The following is a 27,444-nucleotide window of genomic DNA, read 5'->3' as shown; positions in this document are numbered from 1 at the left end:
CAAGTGGTTTCCCACAGGGCTCGGTCCTTGGCCCCCTATTGTTTGGCATCTACTTCTCAGAAGTACAGGCCAACATGGGAGGACTTTGGCTGACAAAGTTTGCAGACGACTGCAAACTGGGCGCCATAGTGGAAAGTGCATTGGACACAGACATCCTTTAGAAGGGACTCACGGAAACAGATAGCTGGTGCCACAGCCATGGCCTGAAGTTAAACGCCAAAAAATGTATAGTCATACCCTTCGGGAAAAACAAGGTAACCCCAAGCTACCATATAGGTGGCAATCCACTAAGCACAGAAGAGGTTATCAGGGACCTGGGGACCCAGGTTGACAGTGGCCTTTCTTTTGACACTCACATTGCTAAAGTGGTTAGAAAGACCTTCTACATTGCCCACCTGATCATGAAGGGATTCACATCCAGATCTAGTGAGGTCATTGCTCCCCTGTACTCTTCACTTATCAGACCAATGATCGAGTACAATGCCCCATTCGGGATGTATCTCACCCGACATCTGCAGCAATTGGAGAGACCCCAAAAGTTCCTCACCAAAAGGATAAAGGGACTCCAAAATCTGTCATATGCTGCCAGATTGAAGAAACTCCAGCTCTATTCAGTCGCATACCGTCTGCTCAGAGGTGACATGTGCCTGATATACAAGGCCATGTCCAACCCGGAATTAATGGACATGCTCCACCTCAAAAAATCCAAATCCACCAAAACCACTAGAGCAAGCGACTTAAACCTTAGCACGGACATACATAGGATGTGCTGGAGGGATAGATTTATCACTCAGAGACTCCCTATGCTGTGGAATAAAATCCCGGTCCATGTGAGGCAGAGCACCTCGCTGGCTCTGTTCAAGAGAAATCTTGACCTGTGGATGGGAGATCGTAGGTTTACCCCGGGAATCATCTCTGTGTCACTGCTGGACAGAGGCACAACAAACTAATGGGCACAGTATTTTTTCATATAAAGGGTGGAGTAAGCCACAAACATTTGGGCTAGGCTTATAAATGCCTTAGGGCAGATAGCCTAGTATAAACCTATGAACCTATGAACCTATGAAACCCAAACTTCCATGAGGTTTTAGTGAAAGTGTCAAATACTACAAGCATGACCACGTGATGAGTAATTCTCAATAATACTGCAGTCAATGCGTTTTGCGATATGCTATAGTGACTATTACAAAAGACAAGGAATTTCTACAAAGAGGACTGGTGATAACATTTATAGATAAACAAGTAAAACATCTGAAAATGCACACATTACATCCAGCAAATGAGTTAAATAGGGCAACTGATAAACTAAAAAAGACTTGCAAGACTTTTTGTAACTGTCAGGGCATCAGATATATCTGTGGGCATGAGAATAGTGCACACTGCCCACTGAAGTGACCCGTTCTTTTTCTTCTTTACAAATTAGTGGTGTGTGTGTGTGTGTGTGTGTGTGTGTGTGTGTGTGTGTGTGTGTGTGTGTGTGTGTGTGTGTGTGTGTGTGTGTGTGTGTGTGTGTGCGTGCGTGTGTGTGTGTGTGTGTGTGTGTGTGTGTGTGTGTGTGTGTGTGTGTGTGTGTGCGTGTCTGTGTGTGTGTCTGTGTGTGTATATATATGCGTTCATGCACACTGGCAGAGTTTGAGTTGGAAGTTGCACTACCTCTCAATAACGTGAACTTGCCCTACATACCCAGTGCTGTGGGCGGAGTCTCAGTTCTGTTTCCATTTCACTTTTCCATTTCATTCTGAACTCACAGTACCATGCCTTAAGAAGTTTCACTTCAATAAGTTTCACAAATGTCACACCAGTCAGTGCAGCAGAAAATATAGCCTACATAGTACCGGGAGGTCATCTAGTTCATTTCCATTTCTACCTGTTGTGACCAAATCAAGGCTTTTGCACACCTTCTCATGAACAGTTGGCTTTCAGGAATTCTCTACCTGGTCTTCCAGGTACGTATAGAAAGTTCTTTATAAACTTCTTGGTTGGGCACATTAAATCAACCACTGGATTCAGAGTCATCTGGGTCACAGCCATCCTGCAAACTTCTCTAGTTGATTACAGTGTGCTGGTCAGTGGATGTCTTTCAGAAAGGGATTAGTGGGTGTTTATACGCTTGCAAATACAAAATAATCAATTCAGCTCAAAAAGTATTCTAAACAGATGTAAGTGAGATTCAAACAGCATCTTGATTCAAAAGTATTATCAGAATTATTTGCAGTCTGACATTCTGCATACAGTATTTAATTTCATTTACTCTGCAGCCTTGGGAAAGCGTTTCCAGATTATAATTGTGAAGAAATCGACCTTCCTTGCTAGCAATTGTTACAGGTGCCCCGTTGTATCATTATGTGCACTACTGCACTGAACATGTCCAGTGATTCGCTTCAGGTAATGGAAATAACCTGTAAAGTAAGGCATCCTATGTGGAAACTAAATCACTTAATACTATTTCTAATAATATTTTAAACATAATTCTCTTAAACATGTAACTAGTTTTGTTGACTGTATGGGTTATTTTGATTCTGGTTAGTACTTAAACATTGTGTCTTACTTGTTACAGTACTTAGAAGACTTTTTCTTATCAACCTTTACTGTTTAGCTATGCTGTAGCACAAATTGACTCAACTTCTTTACTTGTCTACATCTATAATTTTGTTTATGTGTAAGCTCAACCTATATGTTACCAGATCTCAGATGGAGTCTTTGGTCTAACCCACTTCCTGGTTATCAGTTAAGTAAATTAAACAAATAAGCAAACAGATAATTTAGTGACCATCTTTTGGAAGAGCCCGGAATTATTAAGTAACATAATGGTGCAATTGTAGCAATACTGAAACTGGTTCTGCTCAAATCAAATTACAGTTTGCGTAATTTTTTTAGTCCTAATATATCATTATTAACTTTCTGCTACCATTTATGGCCATTGCCAAGCCCACCAATTAAAAAATAATGTAAACCCTCTTGTTTAGTCATACACATAATGCAGTCAGTCATTCATTTTACACGTGTGTCACATATTGAGTGTATATTGCTTCTTTAGTGCTGCGCTAAATTTATTATTTAGTTACTATGTGACAATGTATTTAGTGGAGGTTTTCTGCAGCACATGCTGCCTTGGTGTTAACAACACAGAGTTAAAGGAAAACTCCACTCTAGAACTAAAAAATCTTTTTTTTCTCTATATATTTGTTTCCTGATCTATTTTAACACTTCCAAATCACTCTAAGTGCTTTATTTGTAATTTTAGCTTGTTTTCCACAGCATAGCTAAGAATGAGGCTTGATGTATCAATGTGATCTTGCTCTACCTCCCATACCTCTCAACTATACAGATTTTCTCAGAATGTCCTAATTTTACCTTGATCTCGGAGTTAGTATATATTAGTAGTGGTGTTGTGGGCTGTGCGGGGGGTTTACCCCCTGCATTAGTAAATTGTAGTATGTTTGTTTTTTTAATTCGTCAGTGTTGCATAGTTTCACGAAACTGCATTTTTGGATAAATGCACTTTCACAAATCCGGACACGTGAAACTAAGTTTCGCTAAAGTGTAATTTCAATGGGTCAAAGTAGGCCTATATATATATATATATATATATATATATATATATATATATATATATATATATATATGGGTCCACTTTTTAATTTTGAAAGTCCACAATCCTGAAGTTCAAAATATCGAACTCAAAACCTCGAGATTGTGGAATTTCAAAATTTAAAAAAAAAAAAAAGAAAAAGAAGGCATAGAAAAACATGGTTTTGCATGGGGGCAAGCCCTCCTGCATCCCCTACATCCTCTGCAACTTAAATATACTAAGTCCAAGATCGCACTACAGTGAAGAGAATGGTAATGTTCCCGTTCCACACTGTACAGCAATCTCCATTACCGTTTTCTTCACTGTACAGCAATCTCTGAGTTAATATATTTAAGTTGTAGGGGAGGTGGGGGCTGCAGATGGGCTTGCCCCCCCAGCAAAAACATGTTTTTTTTATGTCTTCTACTTTTTTTTTCTTTTTTTTAAATTTTGAGATTCCACAATCTCGAGGTACTGAGTTTGGTATTTTGATTCGGGATTGTGGACTTTCAAAATTAAAAAGTGGATATATATATATATATATATATATATATATATATATATATATATATATATATATACTGAATATTGATCATGCGTCACCATGTTCAGGCCCTGGGGCAACAGATGAAGCAGTGTATGTAACCATTCTTCTATGAGGTAAAGCATTTACCAGCACTGGTATTCCTACCTCCCAACAAAATATGGAATGCCTTCCACTTGCTGGACAGAGTGAATTCCAGTCAGTCGACTCTTCTGTTTAGATGGTTCATGGAAAACTATGTACTGAGCTACCTGAAGAAACATGGGAACTGTTATGGCTTGAAAAGCTGACTGAAGCTGAGATATCACACATTCTTTTAGTCTATGCATGATCTGATGCTCCCAGATCTGCCACAGATACAAAAGTTCAGTGAAAGACTGGCAACAGTGGCTGCAGACCCTCATATGCCGGATACCAGTGACTATCTCTGCAATGCATGCTGTCATCAGAAGTAGACAGGATACAAGAGATATCCTGCAGGAGTAGCTGCTATGGAAACTGATGCAGTTGTGAAACAAATGACACTGGAAGCAAAGGGTGGAATAGCTGCTTGTTGTGATGTCTAGTGCAGACTAGAGTTAGATTGTGGCTCATCACCTATACCTTTAAGAGTTGTGTCATGCAGTGACCGCATACTATGTTGAACTGCTTTGTTATTCATCAAAGAGTAACTTCGAACAGTTCAGGGGGCAGAGCCTGAATGGCTAACTGAAAGCAGCAGTATTTTAGAGCTCCATATAACTAGTTAAATAAGGCAGGAAAAAATATTCTTTTTTTTCCTTCAAAGTATAAAATCTTATAGATAAAGGACTAATTTACATAATTAGAAACTTTGGTGAAGTTTAACAAATAACTTCCTGTCAAAGACCTTGGAGATATATTCACTTGTTAAAATGAGCAACTCAAAAGAATTCTCATCAGGATGCTGCCTTAAAGAAGGAACTACAACAGATGGCATCTACCCTGCAGGAGATGTTTTTGAAGATGGATGATTTTAAAGAGAACCTGGAAAATCTTAAACCATGCAGTCAAAAACAGACTGACACTCTCATGGAAATGCTACAACACCACCAGACAAGGATAACAGGAATAGAGGTTTCTCTAAATGACTAAGAAAGCAGACTTAAGGAAGAGGAAACACAAAAAGAACTGCTTCTTAAACAAAACACTTGGTTGGTTAATAAAGTAAATGACTTGAAAACTAGGGAGAGGAGAAATAATATCAGTATTTTCGGATTACCTGAAAACACAGAAGGTGAGGATATTATTTCCTTTTTATCAAGCTGGATCCCTGACTTTTTAAATTTAAAAGAAGGACTTTCCTTTTGCATTGAAAGGGCACACAGATCTCTTGGGAAACCTGCCACTAACTCAAACTCCCCTCCTAGGTCAATAATTATCAAATTTCTTTCATACTTGGACAAGGAACTGATTTTAAGATCTGCTTGGAGGAAGGCACCTCTAAAATATAAACAGAGCCTGATAAGATATGATAACGACTATTCATCTAAAATAATGGAACAAAGGAAAAAAGTTCTGCCAATGATAAAGTTTCTGAAACAAAATAACATCAAGGCACAACTTGCATATCCAGCTAAGATAAAAATACTGTATGCCAACGAGATGAGGACTTTTATTGACTTAGAGGAAGCCTCTTCATTTTTTAAAACTAATAATGTGATTACTTTACCAGAAGATATGGATTGGATGTCACCTTCTCTTAAGAGAACAAAATAAACAAATGTTTGGACAGATGTCAAAAAGAAGAAGCAAAAGACTGATACTGTTACAGGCAAATCTCTCAAAGCATCTACTATGATATGAATTGTTTTAACATTACTTTAAAGGACCAATCTTACTGCTTGGAATTTTAAAACAAAGGTAACTAACTACTGGAATCTTTATCTATAATTTTGAAAATAGATGACACATGAGAGTTTTCACATTACCTCAGGTATGTAAAACAGGGTACTTTTCTTTCACAGAAGGAGGGTTATATAGCACATAAAATATAGGTTCATAGGTTAATACTGAGCTATCTGCCCGAAGGCATATATTAGCCCAGCCACGTTGTGCGGTATTCACCACCCCTTTAGTAGTTCCCTAGACCCTTGTACTAGCAGCTAGTACCCTTGGCCCCTATCTAGTAGTGCTGTTGGTGTGATCCCCGGTGTGAACTTTCTGTTACCCATCCACTCATCAAGGTTCCTGTTGAAGAATGATAGTGAGGGGCTCTGTCTTATGTAGATCGGGACCCTGTTCCATAGTAAGGGAAGTCTCTGCGAAGGGAATCTATCCCTCCAGCATGTTCTATTCATTGTTGTATTGAGATTTATATCCCTAGAGCGTGTAGCTCGAGTAGATTTGGTTTTGTTAAGATGGAGCATGTTCAACAATTCTGGGTTGGGCATGGCTCTGTACGTTAGACAGAGATTGCCTCTGAGAAAGTGGTATGCAACAGAGAACAGTCTTAGCTTTTTCAATCGTGCTGCATAGGGCAACTGTTTGAGGCCAGTAATTATCTTGGTTATGTACCTCTGTGGTCTCTCCAGCTGCTGGAGATGTCTAGCCAGGTACATTCCAATTGGTGCATTGTACTCAATAATGGATCTGATGAGGGAAGAGTAGAGGGGCACCATTACATCCTTAGATCTTGATGCGAATCCTTTCATGATCAGATGGGTCACATAGACGGATTTTCTAACCACTTTGGCAACATGGTTATCAAAGGAAAGCTGGCTATCTACCTGGGTCCCTAGATCCCTTATTTCTTCTTCAGATTTCAGGGGATTACCTCCTATGTTGTAGTTTGTGGGTACTCTGTTTTTTCCAAAGGGGATTACTATGCATTTTTTTGCATTTAGCTTGAGACCATGGCTTTAACACCATGCATCAGTCTCATTTAGGCCCTTCTGGAGGATCTCCATGTCAGCCGGAGACTCTATTATAGCACCCAGTTTGCAGTCGTCCACAAACTTAGTCAGCCACAGCCCTTCCGTGCTTGCCTGTACTTCTGTGTAGCGGGACCACCATTGCCGTGCGCCATTCTCTGGGCACATATCCTGTGGAGAGGCTGAGACTGAACAGGGTATTAAGATGCAGGGTTAATTCTTTTTGGAGCTCACGTATGACACAGCCTGGGACACCATCTGGTCCCATGGAGGCAGTGTTTTTAGCTTTAGATAGAGCCTTGTTAACCAACGTATCGGTAATAATTGGACTTACACAATCCCCTGGAATGGTAATAGGCCCTGTAGGTGGTGAGGGGGGGGGGTAGGATTTGCACTGAACCTGTCAACTAAGATGTTGGCAATGTCAGAAGGGTCAGTGTATTTTGTTCCATTTTGTACTAGCTCAGAACAGACCTGAGCGTTGCCATTTAGGTTTTTTATGTAGCCATAGAAGGCCTTATGGTTATCCTTGGCATCCTTGGCAACTTTCTTTTCAAAATTAGCTTTAGTTGACTTGATGAGGGCCCTCAATTTCTTACTAATGCTGATCAGGGAGGATTTTTCTACTTGAGAGTTGGCCTTTTTTTGTATAAGTCTCCTCCTTTTATTGTAAAGTTTGCTTATGGCCTGGGTCCACCAGACTGGTTTCTTCTTGCTTGAGGAAGGAGTCTTGGTTTTATTTGGGATAGCATGGTCCATGCAATCCTGAAGATGCATATAGAGTGCCTTGGTGTAGGATCCCGCATCCTGGATATCATTATCCTTCTGCAAGGGAATAGTGAAACTTTCCACTTCGGATGCAAGTAGTTTGAAGTTTGCTTTGGAAAGGCTTTTGACTATGTTTTTTTTCACTGGGGGAGGTGGAGGGGTGAGGATGTCCAGGGTTATCAGTTTGTGGTCGGATCTGACCAAGGAGGGAGTGATAACGGGTGTGGTACAGTGGGCGCACATATTTGTGATGATTAAATCCAATATGATGTCCCCTCTATTGGGGGAACATACTAGTTGTTCAAGGGCATTTGAATTTATAAATTCTATGAATCGCTGAGCATAGGAGTTGGAATATTGGTAGTTCGCCCAGTCTATACCAGGGTAGTTGAAATCACCGAAGATTATGGTGTTGGGTAGGACCTTTATATTTTCCAATGTCTCAAGGAATGCAGACTGAGCATCTTGGGACATGGTGGGCGATCTATAACTGGCTATGACTTGAAATGTGGTTTTGCCTGTTGATAGTTGCGCATGGATGATCTCTGGGGCATCATGTTGCGCTACTAACCTGGAGATATGGGTATCCTTGATGAATATGGATACACCTCCACCCTTTGTACTGCGATCCGGTAACTGAGGCCGGAAGGTATGATATGAATTGTAACCTGGCAGTGCTGGGGTGCTCTCTTGAGCCTTGAACCAGGTTTCCGTCACTGCACAAACATTGATTTTCTCCATGCTGAGGAGAGCCTCGAGTGTGTGCATTTTGAGGTTGAGACATCTGGCGTTGAGTAGCATTACCCTTAGTTTTTGGTTACCTGTGCTGGTTATGGTGGTTGGTTTGTCCTTTGAGCCTTGCCTAAAAAAGGCACTATGGGGATGGCAAGAGCCTTGGCCAGTATTCGAAAACCTAGGTGTGACAGGTACAACCCATCTCTGGCAAAACAGTAAGGCTTGTCTATCATGTCATCCCAGGCAGACAGACACTGGATCCCCTTAGAATGACACCAGAATCTTAGCCAATTGTTGAAATTGATAATTTTGTCTTTGTATTGTGGTATCATTCTAGGTGAAGGTAGTATGCTACTCAAGGTCAGGGTCATACCAGCTTGGGCTACATGATCAGAGAGCTCCTCAATGTCTCTTTTCATGTAGTCCAGGGAGGTACATCTTAGATCATTCACACCATCATGTACAATGACAGTGTCATACTTGTACTTGTTCTGGAGTGACCTAAGTGCTTGTGTTTGTGGCGGATCCGAGCACCCAGCAGGAAGCTGACAGTAACATTCTCCTTGTTCAGCCTGGTGAGTGGAACACCCGTGTGCCTTACTATAGAGTAAGAGTAAGAGTATTTATACTGTAAATCAACATACATAGTATATGTGTATTTTTCTCTTAATTTTCTCTTTTCTTTCTCTCTTCTCTCTTTTCTCATTATTTCTTTAACTGCAACTTGTCTCCCTTTCTAAATTCTCTCCTATTTACTATACTAATATAGTCTGTATATATTTAATAACTCACTATCTATACATAGATAAATGTTGTTGTTGTTGTATCTTTCGGCTTTTTCCCATTTAGCGGTCGCCACAGCGGAACTCCGGTCCGCTAATGATTGGCAGTAGATTTTTACGTACCGAGTTGCCAGCCCTGATGCACAACCTTCAACGAAGGTACACCCATTCATGCATGTCTCCACACAGAAGATGCTTTAGCTGAGAATCGAACAGGACAATGTCTTACTGTGAGGCAACAACGCTACCGCAGCAGCACCACTGCAGCATCTATACTTAGATAAATAATAGTCTAAAACAATCTAGTTTTAAGGTAGACTAATTGGAATAGTGAACTTAATTAATTGTTATTACAATATTTATTAGATTAATGATGGTCTCTGTTATGCTTATTGGGATTAGGGACATGTTCGTGATTAACTCTGAAATTTCCATTCATGTACATATGTCCTTTGAATTATTTCCTGTTAGTATTAACACATACATAAAAAAGGAGGGAAAATGTACTGTTGGTTAAGAGAAGTGAAGCTTACTTCACATTCTATTTCTGCTGCCATAGCAACAGTAAACAATTGCTGCAGTTTCTAAGGACGCTGTGAATCTGCGAAGTGCATTTAGCCTCACAGATAACAAATAATAAGAAAAAGTAATGTTGTTTAGTTATTAAAATGTAAAACAACATAAACAAGGTAAAATGAATACATAACAGGATTATTTGTAAATATTTTATGATTTGTCCTCACAGGATTACATATTCCTGGAAACACAACTGAAATGTTACCAAACTACATGTGCACTGAAATGTAGCTGCTTGATTAAAATGTATTACTTTAACATGCTGATTTCACAAGCTGTCTGCACTGTAAAAGTTACATTTTATATGTTATTTGAAATTGTCAGTCTCTAGAGCATATGCAAAGATACATATTACTTTTTGCAACATGTTATCTTTGCAGTTACCTCACACTCTGTACAAACTCACTTGGTAACTGATAGCTATTCATTTAAAATATCAATTTAAATATTAAATGTGCCCTTGAAATGCTATTGATATTTTGACGAAATATAATCTGAACTGTAAAATGAATGACTTGAAAGAAGTGAAGTAATGCGTAGACTTCTAAGACAGTTCTTGACACTACAGTAAAAGTAAAAATATATATTCACAAGGAAGTATTGAAATGTTTTAGTCTTCCAGTTAAAATACCGTACTGTCAACATTTTGCGATATCAGAAAGTTTGAACAGCTAAGAAATCACTATTCTTTGTCTTTATAATGATTATTAGACAGATGTTAGACTCTGATTAGTTTAATGAATTGTGACATATGTTTATGAGGAAAAGTGGACTCAGTTACTCACATTGGACTACACATTCCTGGAAACTCAACTGAAATGTCCCCGAATTACTTGTGAATTTAAATGAAACTGCTTGATTAATAAGCATAATTTACTTTAACAACCTGAATATATAAGCTATCTGCTCTATATATGCTACATTATATATGTCACTTGCATATGACAATCTCTAGAGCACACGAAAAAATACATATTATTTTTGCAACATGCTATATTTGCACTAACCATACATTCTAAACTAACTCAATTGGCAACTGACAAGTTATTTATTTGAAACATCTGTCTAAATATTAATTGTGCCCTTGAAATATTGTTGCCGTTTTGACAAAACAAAACCTGAATTGAAAAAGGAATGATTTGAAGAAGTGAAGTATTGCACAGATTTCAAAGATAGCTATTGACACTAAAATAAAAGTAGAAATGTATACATGCAAGGAAAAATTGAAATGCTTTATACTTTTAGTTAAAATAGCTTATTGTTAACTTTTTGCTTTATCAGAAAATTTAAAGAGCTAGGAAATTATTTCTAATTTGTCTTTATAATGTTTACTAAAGTGATGTTAGTCACTGACTTGTTTAATGGATTGCGAGTCATGTACAAGATGGACTTCTGAATGTTATTTCTGTTTACCTATGTTTGCTGAATTTCTTTTATTAGTACTGGTTTAAAATAAGGGAAAGAAAGGGAAGGGAAATCTTTGTTTTTGGTCAAGGGAGGAGAGGCTTAAGAGTGTTCTAACAGGCCCGAGAATGCTCTAAGATGCTCTAAATAGGGTCTGTATTATATCATCGAATGCTTAAAAAAGCGAACGCTGATTGATCGACCTAATTTAAGCGAAAGCTTACAATCTCGAACTGTCAGATTAGCAATTTTTTTCCCAGGGAAAAAAATCGATGATCCAAAACACATACACACAGCACAAGCACACCAAACAAACAGAAATCCACACACATACACCTAAAATCTGATACCTAACCCTACACTAAACTATGCACACACCACTAACTACCCACTTACCTTAATCTAAACCCTAATCTTAAGGTCCGTCACTATCGCACACTCACCTCACTCGCTCCCTAACCCTAACTCACTTTAATCCGCCCTAACCCTCATGTCCACTCAATCGCACACACACCTAACCCGAGCCCTAACCCTAACTCACCTAAATCACCCTAACACTCACATCCACACAATCGCACATTTACCTGAATCCGACCGGTAACTTTCCACCATAACACTGAAAATACCAAAGCAACAGAAACAGACAACCAAATTCTTTCCCTAGGAAAAAATTTGAGTTTCTGCTGCTTTGATATTTTGCAGTTTTGCGAAAATAAGTTCGATCAATCAGCGTTCACTTTTTTAAGCATTCGAGGATATAATATACACCCTCTAAATACTAATTGATTAATACTTAACTAAGGTAAGTCTTGATTACCATATAGATACCTTCACATTCATTCATTCTAGACCTGATGTGATTACCCATTCTGGAAGCAGGAGGTGCCCTATGCAGGACTGGAATTTGTCAGGGTGATCATAGTTCATTCTTAGACTCTGCTTTGTAAATCTAGAAATATGTAAAAGCACTGCATACTAGAATGTAGGGTGCCACTACTCTGAGTCAGGATACCACTGATAAGCCATGTCTTTTCATAAGTGTAAGTTGAAGTTGGTGAGGTGAAGAGCGGGAAAGTAAAGGAAGACAGTACACCTACAGTAAATTCATATTTCATTGGTAATCACTCATTGTCTCCTGTAGAGTCCTTTTAGTCAAATTATTTTAGTAATAATCTATTTGTTGTTGGCTTATTTAGTGTATGTTCCTCTGTTGCATGTAATTTATCCAAAATGACATATCTGACATGTTTGGGATCTCTTAAGGGTAACTAAATATTGGATATTTTCTAAGTCAACATAATAATTGTTTACACTACTAACATTCCATCCTGATATATAAAATACTATAGAACAATAATAGAATAATATAGAATTTCATATCTCTTTTAAGAAAATTCTCCATATAATAATTTAACATATGAAGCTCAGTTGATATTATTGGTTAAAGGTATGAGTGATAATCCAATAGATCTATCTTTATTTATTGGATTAGAAATGACTTTCATTCCATGTTTAATGGGAAATTCATATTTACTTGTATTTGATACTTTAGAATTAATGTTTTATAGAAGTACTTTTTAAAGCCTGTCCAGAATTTTACCCTACTTATATTTAAAGAAGAAAGAACATTAAATTACACTCCCAAGTTTACACACATAAAAAATAACATCCATTGTTATTAGAGAATATGGTATGACTACTATAATCAAAATAAAAAAAAGAAGCAAAAAGTTTTTTTCAACAATAACTTGAAATGGATTTGACATTCTTATCATTAAATACAATGGCTTAAATAATGCAAATAAAAGATCAAACTTACTAAAATATTTAAATCTAAATAAGGCACAAGTAGTATTTCTCCAGGAAACGCATTTTAAGACTAATGATAGCTTTATTTGGAACCCCAAGGACTATACAGTCTTAACTCAATCCTTCTATATGACAAAGACAAAAGGAGCATCAGTTCTCTGGAAGAAAAACATAATCACTCCAAATGTTATTTATAAATATGAAGACAAAGAAGGTCTACTAGCATTTGTTACAATTAAATTTAATAACAGAATATGGACCTTAGCTAATCTATATTGGTTCCCAGGAACTGGAGCAGGAACGGTTAAAAAACACCTAGATTTTATTTCCAACAATTATAAAGGAAATCCTATACTGGGAAGATACTTTAATTATACCTTAGAAGCTTCTGAAACCACCAAGAAGTCTTTTCGCATAGCAACTATTTCAAAATCCTTAAAAAAATGAATTGATACATTTCATTTAATTGACACTTTCAAAGTAAAAGATGATAAATCCTTATTATTTTCCCATAAAGATCATAGATTTGGAACACAAACCAGAACAGACAAATTATTCTTAGTCTAAGATTTACAAACAAAAATCCTCAACTTCTCAATAGTTCCATGCCCCTTCTCAGATCATGACTCTTTGATAATGAAGCTCCAAATAGAGTTTAAACCTTTAATCCTCTCAACTAGAATTCCATCATATATCACGAAAATTAAAGAATTCAGACCCTGGATGTTGTCAGAACTACAATTATTTCTTGAAATTAATAATACAACAGAAATCAGTAGAGTCATGGTTTGGTTCTCATTAAAAGCATATTTATTTGGTAAGACCCTTAGCTGGTACAAAAACAAAGTTAGAGAGTGGGAATCTGAATCATTAGACTTGCAAACCAGAGTCTTGACAGCAAAATCTAAAAAAAAAAATTGGAATTGTCCAGAAGTCAAAAAAGAAATAGAGGAATTAGATAAAACATATAATGAAATTCTAACACACAAAACTTGCCTAGCCTTGGAAAAATTAAAAATAAACTCATTAGCCACCTCCCCCAGATATCTACATAACTTATCTACAAGAATTAAAATACAATCTAAAGCAAATAACATTAGTAGCATATATCATGAAAAGAAAGGGAAAAATGCATCAGATATAGGAGACATCCTTGAAGCATTTCGGTTCCATTATGTGGAACACTTCAAAAAAGAAGATTTAGATACCAACCAAATAAACTTAGATACAAACCTTATCAATATATAAAAAAAAATCCTGAAAACTTAAAACTAGACCTACAAAAACCTATATCCTACAAAGAAATTATTGACAAGATAAAAGAAAGTAAATCTAACAAAGCTCCAGGGATAGATGGTGTAATTATGGAAATTTACAAACTCTTCCCTTCAACAGTAATCTCCCTTTTTCATAAAACTTTGCTAGAAGTCCAGTCAGAAGTAAAAATACCACCCTCAGGGAAATATTCTCTCATAACACCAATTCTAAAAGATAAACCATCAGACCTTTGCACCTCATTCAGACCTATATCATTACTGAATAACGATTACAAAATATTCATGCCAATCCCAGCTAACAGAATGAAAATCCCACTTTCAAAGACAATTAATAATGATTCAACTGGATTTTTATATAACAGGCACACGCATGATAATATTAAAAGGATACTTACTCTTATAGATTATGTGAATAAAGAAGACAGAGAAACACTTGTAATCGGATTAGACATAGAAAAAGCCTTTGATTCCCTCAACTGGGAATATCTATTTACAACTTTAGCATTATTTGAATTTCCTCCTCCCTTCATCTTATTACTAAAAACATATATATTAATAACTTAGCCTACATTAAATTAGGTCCTTTCACCTCAGAATATATCCATATAACAAATGGTACTAAACAAGGATGCCCCCTTTCTCCTATTTTATTTGCTTTGGCTATAGAAATACTTGCTGAAATAATACACCATAATCCAAGAATAAAAGGAATACAAGTCTATGACCAGTACATATCTAAAATAATGCTTTTTGCTGATGATATTTTATTAACCCTATCAAACTCCACAGAGTCATTAGGAGAGCTAAAAGAAGTAATGGAGAAATTTTAGAAGAATTCAGGTCTACACTTTAATAGATCAAAATCAAAATTTCTATTTTTAAATAAGAAAAAAAGAACTACAAGTTACACATAAATCCATCATAGGAAAATAAGAACTTATGCTAAATTATTTAGGAATAGTGTTATGCAAAAATATAAACAAAACAATATTAATAAATTATAAAAACATTTTTGAAACAATAAAAATATATATAGAAAAGTGGAACAAAATTATATTAACTTTTGAAGACAGATTGCAATTAATTAAAATGGTCTTATTGCCAAAAATACTATATGTAGCATTAGCAATACAGTTAATTCCGGAAAGATGCATTCTTAAAGAAATAAACTCATGTTTAATAAAATTTTTATGGTATCCCAAAAATAATAGAGTTGCTGTAACTCATCACATTAGACCCTGGAAACAAGGAGGATTGAACTTCCCAGAAATAGAAATATATAAAAAAGCATCTGTGCTTAAAATTACAATAGACTGGATAAACCCAAATTATTTTGCCAGCTGGAAAGAATTAACAATGGCTATATTAACAAATGAATTTATTGACTTCCGTGGTGGTGCAGCGGTAGCGTTGTTGCCTGACAGCAAGAGGTTCTCCCGTTCGATTCTCAGCTTGGGTTGGGAGTGCCTTCTGTGTGGAGTCTACATGTCCTCCCCGTGGTCGAGTGGGTATTCGAAAGACATGCGTTGAATGGGCATGCCTTCGTTGAAGGTTGGGCATCGGGCTGGCAACTCAACACCATAAAAACCAACTGTCAATCATTAGCGGACCGGAGTTCCGCTGTGGCGAACCCTAACCGGGAAAAGCCAAAAGACAAACAACAACATATTAACAAATTAATTTAATCTGTTAAAAAAAAATTAATAGTAGACAAATCAAACAAACCCTGGTACAGACTATCATAAGTAAACAATATAATATAACAAACAAACAACACTGACTAATCATTACATCAATTCCTTTAGGAAACGTATCAATGCAAACATAGATCTAAAACTTTGGTTTGACCTTTTAACCCTTTTCCCATCACTAAGAACTTTCCTCACAAAATATATAGGGAAACAATAACCTCCTGGGAACAAAATGGATTCTTATGCTGGTTTCAATGTGTAAATAAATTAAATGTTTTAGATATACATATGATAAAAACTGCTTACAATATTCCAACAGAGGACTGGTTAACCTTACAAAGTGTTCTAATGTACACTCAAGATTTATGCAGATTAATTAATAATTCCTCATTTAAAGATATTCCAAATCTAATAAGTTTTCTGTATGAATTTATATATAATAGTTGTGAAAAGAAAAACTCCATTTCAAATCTATATAAACGGTTAATAACATATAAAACAATTCCCAAACCATCATACTGGCAGTTCTTAACAAAAGGTCATTCATTGCAGTTAACAGAAGAAATTAAAACTAACATCTTACTATCAGTTAATTACACCTCTAATACACAGTACTGGAAAATATTTAACTGGAAATACATACATAAAGCATTTTTAACACCAGATAGAATTAAAAAGATCAGTACTACTACAAATGTTTTTTGCTGGAGGTGTGAAAAGTCAAATAAAGCAGACTGGATTCATATTTTTTATGAATGTAATAAAATTAAATCATACTGGAATGGAATCAATCATTTTTTTACAAGCTTTATTTAATGATTCCTTTACCTTAACTAAAGTATTGATAATTCTAAATGTAAATGAAGGTCCCTACCTGAATAAGGCAAATATGTATTAGTTATGGACAATACTTGCTATATCTAGGAAATGAGTAACCAGAAGGTGGAATTCAAATACACCCCTGACCTTGGAAGAATTCTACACTTTACTGAAGACAACTGTATTGATGGAAATAAAAATCAAAGAACTATGAATCTATCCCAGGCCATTGGTAAATCATCCTTGGAAGAAAGTTATATCTTTGTTGGACACTCTGCAATAATCAATATTGTATCTCTGATAACTGATCTGTTAATTCTATATTTAATAACATACAGTGTATATAACTGAAAGTCAGGCTATTATAAATATTGTATATAGTTGTTTAAAATGATATTTAAAAATATTATGCAAATGTCATTTTAATTGAAAATAAAAAAAAATATTTGAGAAAAAAAAAGAGAGTAACTTCACCTATGTGCAGAAATCAAATGTGATATATACTTATGAGGCTGGTTCACCATGATCATCCATGAACATCCTTGTGCAGCACCATGCTCACTTGTGTGGAATATTATTTGTGAACTCCTGTGCATGGTGCAACCTTCTGTTTATACGTTAGTTGCTGCTGGGTCCTCTCCTGATGCCAATTGCCCATGATGAACATGCAGCTAGTTACTGGACTGGAATGCAACAGCTGTTACTGCTACTGCTGCTGTACCCCTTCACTGCCTTCCAAATTTATACCCAATATTTTGTTTGTGTGCATTGACACTACAAGAAGGATTTTTGATTTTCTACCTACATGTAGAGCTCTTAGGTTGTGCATGATTTTAGCTTATAATATACTGTTTGTAATTTCTTAATCTTTTAAATCCCCCCGTGCTTGTATAGAAGATATGGATATTGTCAGTTAAGTCAGGTATGTCTGTAGGATCTGTGCATCTCCACTCAGGAAAGTACAAGCAAGTTAAATATCGTCTCTATCATAATGTCCTGCCTTTAGAGGTTCATGGGTAGGTAACTAACAATCAGTCTGAAGACCATTATAAGCCTAGCCAATAACCTATATTCAAAAGTACCTTCCATCCTCAAGGATGGTTAGACAAGACAGACCAGTAGAGATGATTCTAAGACTGTCCATCCAATTATCTAGGCTTACCTTGAAGGTGGCAAGGGTGTTATTTTATTTGAAATGTAATTGAAGTTTATTTCAGAGGCAGGGTATTTTGAGATAAGAGTTTATCACACCACTGTGTCTTATTTTTTTGTTGATGAAGGTTTAGTGGATTTAAGGAGCTATGTTTTTTTTCAAGGGAATAAGAAGTCAGAGAGGGCTGGATCATTCATGGCTCAAAATGCTGGACACAAATCTCCATGGAAGAGTCTATAGGAAAATGATTACATACAGCAAGAGAACTGACAATCTACCTGATAACTAAGATTTTTGAGGCCATGGTTCAGTGATATGCTTAGACAAATACATGCCAAAAGGGGCATTATATTTATTAATGGGTCTGATTAAATGCAAATAAAGGGCAATTAAGACTTCTATGGATCTAGAGGAGATGCCTTTGAAAATTAGATGAGCCAAACAGAAGGCTTTCTGAACTTGGGGGAGACATGATGGTCAAAAGATGAGGAATTATTAACAAGAGTGCCAGGATCCCTCCCATCACTGTCCTATTGGAGGAAAGTGGCTCTTGCATGATATGTGAAAATATTTTGTTTAGCAGAATGAACTATGCTATATATTTTTCCATTTAATTTGAGACCATCGTCCTTGTACCAGTTATTAACATGGTCAAACACCAGTATGAGCAATTGTGAGTCCATGGAAGATTGAATAATAATAATATACAATTCAAAGTAGTCTGCAAACTGAGATAACCTGAGACCTGAAGTGTTAGCCTGAAGCTCTGAAAAACAGCAGCCAAATAGAAGAGGGCCCAATACCGAGCTCTGTGCTACACCACTGATATATTTTTTTTCTTTCAGAAATGATATCCGTTACTCTAATTGTATGGCTTTTGTCAGTCATTTAGCTATCTGCCATGCAAAATAAGGATTTGTATTCAGATTTACACATCTGTCAATAATGCCTGCACAGAGAACAGTGTCAAAGGCCTTAGGCCAAGTCCAGATATGCTGCATAAGTTTCATGATTGTTATCCACTTCATAACGTCACCCACACCTGGGATGAATTTGAAATCTGTGTCTCCATAGAAGTTCACAATGCCTTCTTATGCAAGTGCACATTTCCACACAAACACATAGAATGCTACCACCAGGTAATAGTTTGGTGAGCCTGATACCTATCCTTTTGCATTGCTTTTCCTCCACCAAGAAATTGTGGCAGTGTGTAGCCAGCTGTACTCCACTCTCTTCCCAGGATGGATATGCTCACCATCCCCTGTAAGCTTCACCAGGCACACAAAATCCTAATCAAACTCAGGTTGCCTGAGCTGTAGTAGCACTTTATCCCTCTATGTCACTGGTATTGGCTTCAGAATGGGGATGGGTGATGAGGGGAGAAGATAAAGTGACAATGTGCAGTACTGAATGTTTAATTGGACTAGAGATGTACTAGGTTTCATGAACATTTTTTAAATGTAGAATAATTGCCAAATCCATTGCAGCTTACTGCAATATGTTTGAGGATGGGAGTATAACTTTATGATTCACAGAAACAGCAGCAACCCCCTACAGCCTAGTGCATTAAGGTGGGATGAGCTTAGCATGATGCTTGATATTATAGCTCATTAGCATGCTGATGCATACTAATGATGTTTAACATTATAGCTCATTAGCATGCTGATGCATACTAATGATGTTTGACATTATAGCTCATTAGCATGCTGATGCATACTAATGATGTTTGACATTATAGCTCATTAGCATGCTGATGCATACTAATGATATTTGACATTATAGCTCATTAGCATGCTGATGCATACTAATGATATTTGACATTATAGCTCATTAGTATGCTGATGCATACTAATGATATTTGACATTATAGCTCATTAGCATGCTGATGCATACTAATGATGTTTGACATTATATCATTAGCATGCTGATGCATACTAATGATGTTTGACATTATAGCTCATTAGCATGCTGATGCATACTAATGATGTTTGACGTTATAGCTCATTAGCATGCTGATGCATACTGCTGTGCTATAGGTTCTTAGACGTTTTCACAGTGAGTCTTGCTTAAACCAAAAAAAAAACACTTCAGCCTTCCACTAGAGTGCAGAAAAGTACTCTGGACTTCTGTAGAAAAGCACATATGCTTTACTGTGCAGAAACAGACAGGCAGACTCCCTCCCCGAACACACGCATATATGAAATAATCAAAATTTGTTGCATTACATTATCCCTGTACAACTAAGTTGCAGCCAAAAATATGTATTCTTTAACAATTAACTTCCTCCTGTTAGCCCTAACCCATTCAAAGGTAACAGTGCACATTATTATGTAAGTGATTTTTTTGTGGGCTGGCCACATATTTCAAAAATAGATATGCTATTCTGTATTGTGACTACTCATAATCCACAAATCAGAAGCCTCAGGAAGCAGTCAGCTCATCTTCAGTCCATAGTTTTGTGGAATATGGCTTGGCAACCTTGGCTGAGAAGAAGACCATCACTTGGAGCAGTGTGTGTGTGTGTGTGTGTGTGTGTGTGTGTGTGTGTGTGTGTGTGTGTGTGTGTGTGTGTGTGTGTGTGTGTATGTGTGTGTGTTTGCATTTTTGTGTGTATTCCATTGTTTTTATATTAGATTCACAGTATCCACTTGAATTTGGTAATACTAGAATTGATATGGGTAACCAAGTAGAAGCCACATTCCAAAGAGTGTATAAGTCCCCTTTACCTAAGTGCTATGCTTCAGATGTCAGAAGCATTGTTTTTTTCTATCAGGCCTCAAGCATTGTGGCTAATATTTAAAATATATTTGCAGTTAAAGCATATTTACAGTTTCCTAGCATTTGATATTTAGTGCATTTTTACATTTGGTTGCTGTATTCTTCTACATTGTTCTTTGCTATTTTATGCATTTTTGCAATTAGACGTGATAGCCTGCTCTACTATTATTTCCTGTTTAATGCATTTGAGCATTTGAACAATTTCCATTTTATTTCTGCAGTACAACCAGTTGTGCTGACTGTTTCTATTTCTGCCTTTGTGCAGTTAGAGCTTTCTATTCTTGGGTCACTTGAGTGCTCCCTATTGCCTGTTGGTCTGGTTATGGTTTCATCATGTTATGCCTTGCAGACTTAGTTTGGGGAACTGCATTATCTCTGCCATGAGTGACTATATTTCCTGTGAGTATACATTCATCCCTCTTGTTCTTGAGTATTGTCTCATCTTGTTGTCTTTGTTCAGTGACTGGACATGGGAACAATTCATTGGTCATGCACAAGACATATGGCATAGAAGTCTCACTGTTTCAGTTTTCAAGCACATTAGCAAAAACCCTTCTTTCTTTATTAATGATGCCTTTATTACCTACTTTCAGTTTCAGCTATAATTTCTGTCCTTGTTTCAAGGCCGTCTTTATTTTTTTAATTACATTTTGTATTTTTTATTCTTTTACTACTTTTTCAGAATAGTGTACTGGCGATCACACAACTAAATAAATACATACATACATACAGACATGCATACATACATACATACATACATAAATAAAACTGTCCATTTTCCAAATGCTGATTTGAGGCTAAAACAGTTCCATTGGTCAGTGACCTATTTACACTTTGCTTGGCTAATTCAGTGAGAAAAAAAAAACTACCAGATCTAACAATTTGTGCAGAAAAACTGTCTTTCTTAAAAACATATATTGGCAATATCTGGAATAAGCTTCAGCAGTTAATCACTGACTTAGTAAGCTACACATCCTTTGAAAATGAACTCAAATTGTACTTTAAAAAGAAATGTCATGTCAACTGGTAAGTCTTAACCAAAAAACATAATAATAATAATAATAATAATAATAATAATAATAATAATAATAAAATGTGACGTACACCAAATATATGCCACAGTTTAATAACTTTCCTGTCAAGCTCCTTTCTGATGCATTGTAGTAGTAAACATGCAGATAATGTTTATAGCTTCTTATAACACAAGTACCTCTTCCCTTCTCTATAGATTCATAGGTTCTTACCAAGATTGCAGTCAATGGAGATGACAGAGAAGCTCAACATCACCAAGTAATGATGAGACACTATCACTGTCCATATTAAGTAGACTTCCTCCATATATCCCCAGTCAGACAGACTAGTTTTAAAGGATGCTAGAAAAGTACTCTCCTCCATATGTAAGGGCAGCCTTTTCCAGGAATGGACGATATATTGGGTTAGATATCTGTCACACCACCTAATGATGTAGACATTGTAGCATAGGCTTAGGTTTCTAGAACAAGAAAGTGCTTTACTATGGTTCTATTTGGATGAAGGAATTCAAAGAATGCTGGGCCATTCATGGCATGGAAGGATAAGCAGAAATCTTGCCTCAGGAGGTAATATTTTGTTCTTATATCTCTTTTGTTATTAACACCTATTGTTTGTTGTAAAGGACAGGGTCTATGCCAGATGATCGATACATCAAAATAATGAATTACATATGCTCAAAGTAAAATTATCAAAGAGACTTTTTTGCTCATTGCCAATATTTCTGGGGATCGGGAAATTTCCCTTTCTCAATGTTGTATGATCTTCGAGTTGGTATAGATAATATGTAAAGGGTGTGGGGGTACAGGGGGCTTACCCCTGCCAAAAAGTATTTTTTTTTTACCTACAAGGAGCAAAAAAGCCAGTAAAATTTTTTTTTTTACTTTCAGAGTTATGCAGTTTGCTATTTTGGTCTATCAGTAATCTGACAGAGATACAAAATACAATATAGTAATCCCTGCATGTCCTAGCTCTAAATCTTGAATCATAATATCATGATTTCAAAATGCTCTTTTCAACTTCTAAAATTATCCCTTAGTTCAGTCTTTATATGCCCTCACAATGGTATACTAAGGCTTTCTAATTAAATAAAAAAAACAGTGATCTTATTGTATCATGTTGATTATTGATCTATATAAAATAAATAAAAAACTCTCCCAGGGACAAGTGGTGTTTAGCAATAAACGAGTAATCCAAAAAGAAATGATAAACACCAAGCCACAGCCAGAAGCATATAAATAAAACTGCTTTAATTAAAACTGTTAGAATAAATAGGTAAGTGCTTTCACACAGACAACTGTGCTTCATCAGACCATAACACATAATAAAAGCACATACATTTATACAAATAAGTGCATTAAATCTTTAATTCAAACCAGCCAATAAGAAGCAAACAGCAATAAAATGCATCACTCATTTAAAAAGACCCCGTGCCTTCAATATGGGTTTAATGGATGTTCTACCATTAATGCCTGGATATTTCTCAGCCTGCAAACTAATAATCCAGTGTAACTCACGTCCCTCAGTGTAGTTCTTGAGATCTCCACCCCGGCACTACGTGTAACCATTTCTACTACTCTAAAACCAAAAAAAAGTTCATTCCCAAACTCAATATAGTGTTTATCTAGGGCATTATGTAAATCTTGTCTATTAATACTATACTGATGCTCTCTAATGCGCTCCATTAGGGACCTGTTCATTTTACCTATATAGAAATGGTTACAGACTCTACAGCTAGCCAAATATATTAGGTCCCTGCTTCTGCAATTAGCCCACACTCTGAAATCATATCTAGTATGAGTAACAGGATGAACAAAATCAGTAGGGACATCTATATATTTACAAAAATTGCAATTCATACATCTACTAGTTCCTGAGTCCAAGATGTTACCAACACTACCTATTTGGCCTATTTTACTTCTGGATGAAGGTTTGAAAAAAGTAGTTGGTGATAAACCTAGCTATGTTTTTAAGAACAAGAAAAGTCTCAAATGACAGTTATGTTATGAGAAAAAATGCAAAGTGGTAGTGTTGGTAACATATTGGACTCAGGAACTAGTAGATGTATGAATTGCAATTTTTGTAAATATATAGATGTCTCTACTGATTTTGTTCATCCTGTTACTCATACTAGATATGATTTCAGAGTGCAGGCTAATTGCAGAAGTAGGGACCTAATATATTTGGCTAGCTGTAGAGTCTGTAACTGTTTCCATATAGGTAAAACAAACAGGTTCCTAATGAAGTGCATTAGAGAGCATCAGTATAGCATTAATAGACAAGATTTACATAATGCCTTAGCTAAACACTGTATAGAGTTTGGGAATGAACATATTTTTGGTTTTAGAGTAGTAGAAATGGTTACACCTAGTGCCGGGGTGGAGATTTCAAGAACTACACTGAGGGACATGAGTTACACTGGATTATTAGTTTGCAGGCTGAGAAATATCCAGGCATCAATGGTAGGACAGCCATTAAACCCATATTGAAGGGACAGGGTCTTTTTAAATGAGTGATGCATTTTATTGCTGTTTGCTTCTTATTGGTTGGTTTGAATTAATGATTTAATGCACTTATTTGTATAAATGTATGTGCTTTTACTATGTGTTATGGTCTGATGAAGCACAGTTGCCTGTGTGAAAGTGCTTACCTATTTATTATAACAGTTTTAAAGATATATTAAAGCAGTTTTATTTATATGCTTCAGGCTGTGGCTGTGGCTTGGTATCTATATAAAATACTAAATGAAAAAATCAGTATTTTAAAAATGTCAGAAGGTGCTACATGGTATCTCAGCTGTAGTGATCTCCTTTTATATTTTATTAATGTATTTATGTAACAAGTAAAATTAAATACTGGCAACTATTCTGCTGTGCCTATATGCTGTACATTTCATATTTGGCTGGGAGCTTTTCCCCTGGGCTTTCACTGGAAAGGGATTACAACACCAGTAGACATCCTGGCAATCAAAACATATATACTAAAATAAATAACTACATAACTAAATAATGCCTATTGCCATATGCTCTAAATTCAGGCAATGAATAATTTTAAGACAGACACACACACACACACACACACACACACACACACACACACACACACACACACACACACACACACACACACAGTCAGGGTATAATACTTTTGCAAGAATTATGAAAGTAGATTATATGGTCACTATGTATGAAAACACACAAAGTATCAGTTCTCAATGTGAAAGTTGTGACAGGCGTGTAAAGTTGTTTGTATATCTGTAATTACAAACCAGTTGCATACCAGTGCTGTGGAAATGGAGTGGCTAACAGTGGCCACTATTCTACATCAGTTATTCCAGTCAGAGCAGAGGAAAGACACAAAAGAAATATGTAGACTTGTCAGTGGATATGACTAAGGTATTTGGTTATTCTTAGACAGCTATAAATTGTCTCTTTGGAACCAAGTCCAGAGATATGGAATCCCCTGGCTATTTACAGGTCTGTCTTGATGCATTAGGCTAAAGTCAGTGCTCTTTAAGGTAAATAAGACAATGGATGCTCCAGGTTCCCTTTTGTGCCGGGGTAGAACAGGGACCCTGTTGCTAGCAGAAGGGTACATGGGACATGCTGAAAAAAAAACACCAAAACTCCATACTAATAAAGTCTAGAATACTTGCTAACTGGTAACAGGAAAGACCATTTCCCTATTAAAAAAGTGAACAGCACTCTTAAAAATCCTGGCAATGTTCACAGCACAAAAATACTAATTTGTCATGACCAAGGATTATGGTTTGGATGAAATGCTGGTATGTTACAGTGTAACAAGCCAATGGTGTAGTAGCTGCCAATGCAACAGAGATAAGAAAATTTCATGCACAAAGACATCCGTGCCTCAGCAAAGAATATATATATATATCATTAGCGCAACTTCAAGAACAGAAAATCAGACTTATTTTTGCACTGCATTGTATGAAAAATAAATTTTAAACAAATACAGCCCATTTTGGCACCTTTCAACACATACCTTCTCACTGCAGACAAAAGTGAATTGCAAAATAGTTTAGATGTCTGTTAAAAGGTCATTAAAGTAGAAGCAGGAGTGGTCAGTTAACAGCTCCTGAATTACAATAATAGTTTTGACACCTCAGGAAGAATATGGGAGAGGGTCTGTCAGCACTTTAAAAACTAGGAAAGTGTAAAACTTGCAGTTCAGCCAGTGCATTTTGTTGAACATTTACAATTAGTGTTAATGAGTCAACAGCTGTTCTGAGAATACAAATCACAAGAATTAAGCAAAAATGTAAATTTAAAAATAGTTTTGAGAAGCTGTACAAGATGCCTTTGACTCACACTACCAATATCTAGTTACATGGAAGTTAAAGGAATGATTCCCTTATGTCTAGTGTGACTTACATAAAGGGCCTGGAAGTGGATTCTGAAAAAAAAAAAAACTTCCAAGATCACTTTACAGAGGCAGGTCCACTGAGATATAACAACCATTTTGATGCATTAAAATAGACTGCAAAAATGTAATGATTGAGATATAGTGGCAAACATTATTAATTTATACTTTTCATTGACCCAGTTAGTCCCATTAGGCCAACAGCCTCTTTGCAAGTTAGACCTGAGTTGGTATTCATTCTGATTAGGGGAAATTTATCAGGAAACCTGGGAGCTTCCCCATCTCTTTTTGACTAGTGTCAATGTATCTTTTACATCCACCTGAACTCTCGCCATCTCTGGCAGTTGGGGTCTTGATGGGGCATCGGTGTGATATCTCACCAAAAGGATGGCAGACCCAGTGGTGCAGCATCACCTTGATGTGGTAATGCAGTGTTAGTAATGCAAAAGGAATCCATGCAGTTTTTTTTAAAACAAGAAATATCTTTATTAAGTTATCATGCATGACATAAACAATCATACATTTATGTAAATGGAAACAAACCATATTGATATAATTTTAGTTGCAAACATTATACATCACAAACCATAGGGACATAAATTTAGTTGCAGACATTATATATGACTTATAATCAATCCAGTCATTGTCAGTCAAACATTACATAGCTCTTTCAAATCCTGATTTCTTTTAAATCTCATTCCTCCTCTGCATGTATTGTTCCCACAACTCCTATGTTTTTCTATGTAATTAGCTCCTACCCTTGTCTAAAGATCCCATTTCCAGTTGTTTTATCTGTGTAATTATATTCACTACTTCTAGTAAAATTGGTGGAGACTTTGATTTCCATTTTCTAGCAAATGTTTTTTTGGTAGCCACCATAATTAGAACCAACAAGGCCTTACTATGTCTAGGCAATTCTAATTCTGTATCATGGCTCAAAAAATCATTTCTTTAGTTACATCAATTTGCTCACCCAGTATATCCCTGTTACCTCTTTCTTCCCATCCCCATCACACCTCCAACATTTGCCATCTACCTGAGGAAAAATTAGTTGGAGTTTATTTGAGGTATAAAAATACCCATGTAAATACTTCCAAACAAAGATCCTAAGTCTTCTGGACTTTGTTGCATATTTGGGAGACATTTATATATCCTCCAGTTGTTTCTTTGTGAATTGCTTATCCAATCTCTCTTCCCAGTCATTCTGGAACAGAGGTGAGTGTGCTGCTTGTTGAGT

Source organism: Protopterus annectens, chromosome 3.part0 (assembly GCF_019279795.1).
Source record: "Protopterus annectens isolate FY-2018-M chromosome 3.part0, PAN1.0, whole genome shotgun sequence".
Classification (NCBI taxonomy): domain Eukaryota; kingdom Metazoa; phylum Chordata; order Ceratodontiformes; family Protopteridae; genus Protopterus; species Protopterus annectens.
The sequence above is the reverse complement of the archived record's forward strand: the minus strand, read 5'-3'. Positions refer to the sequence as shown.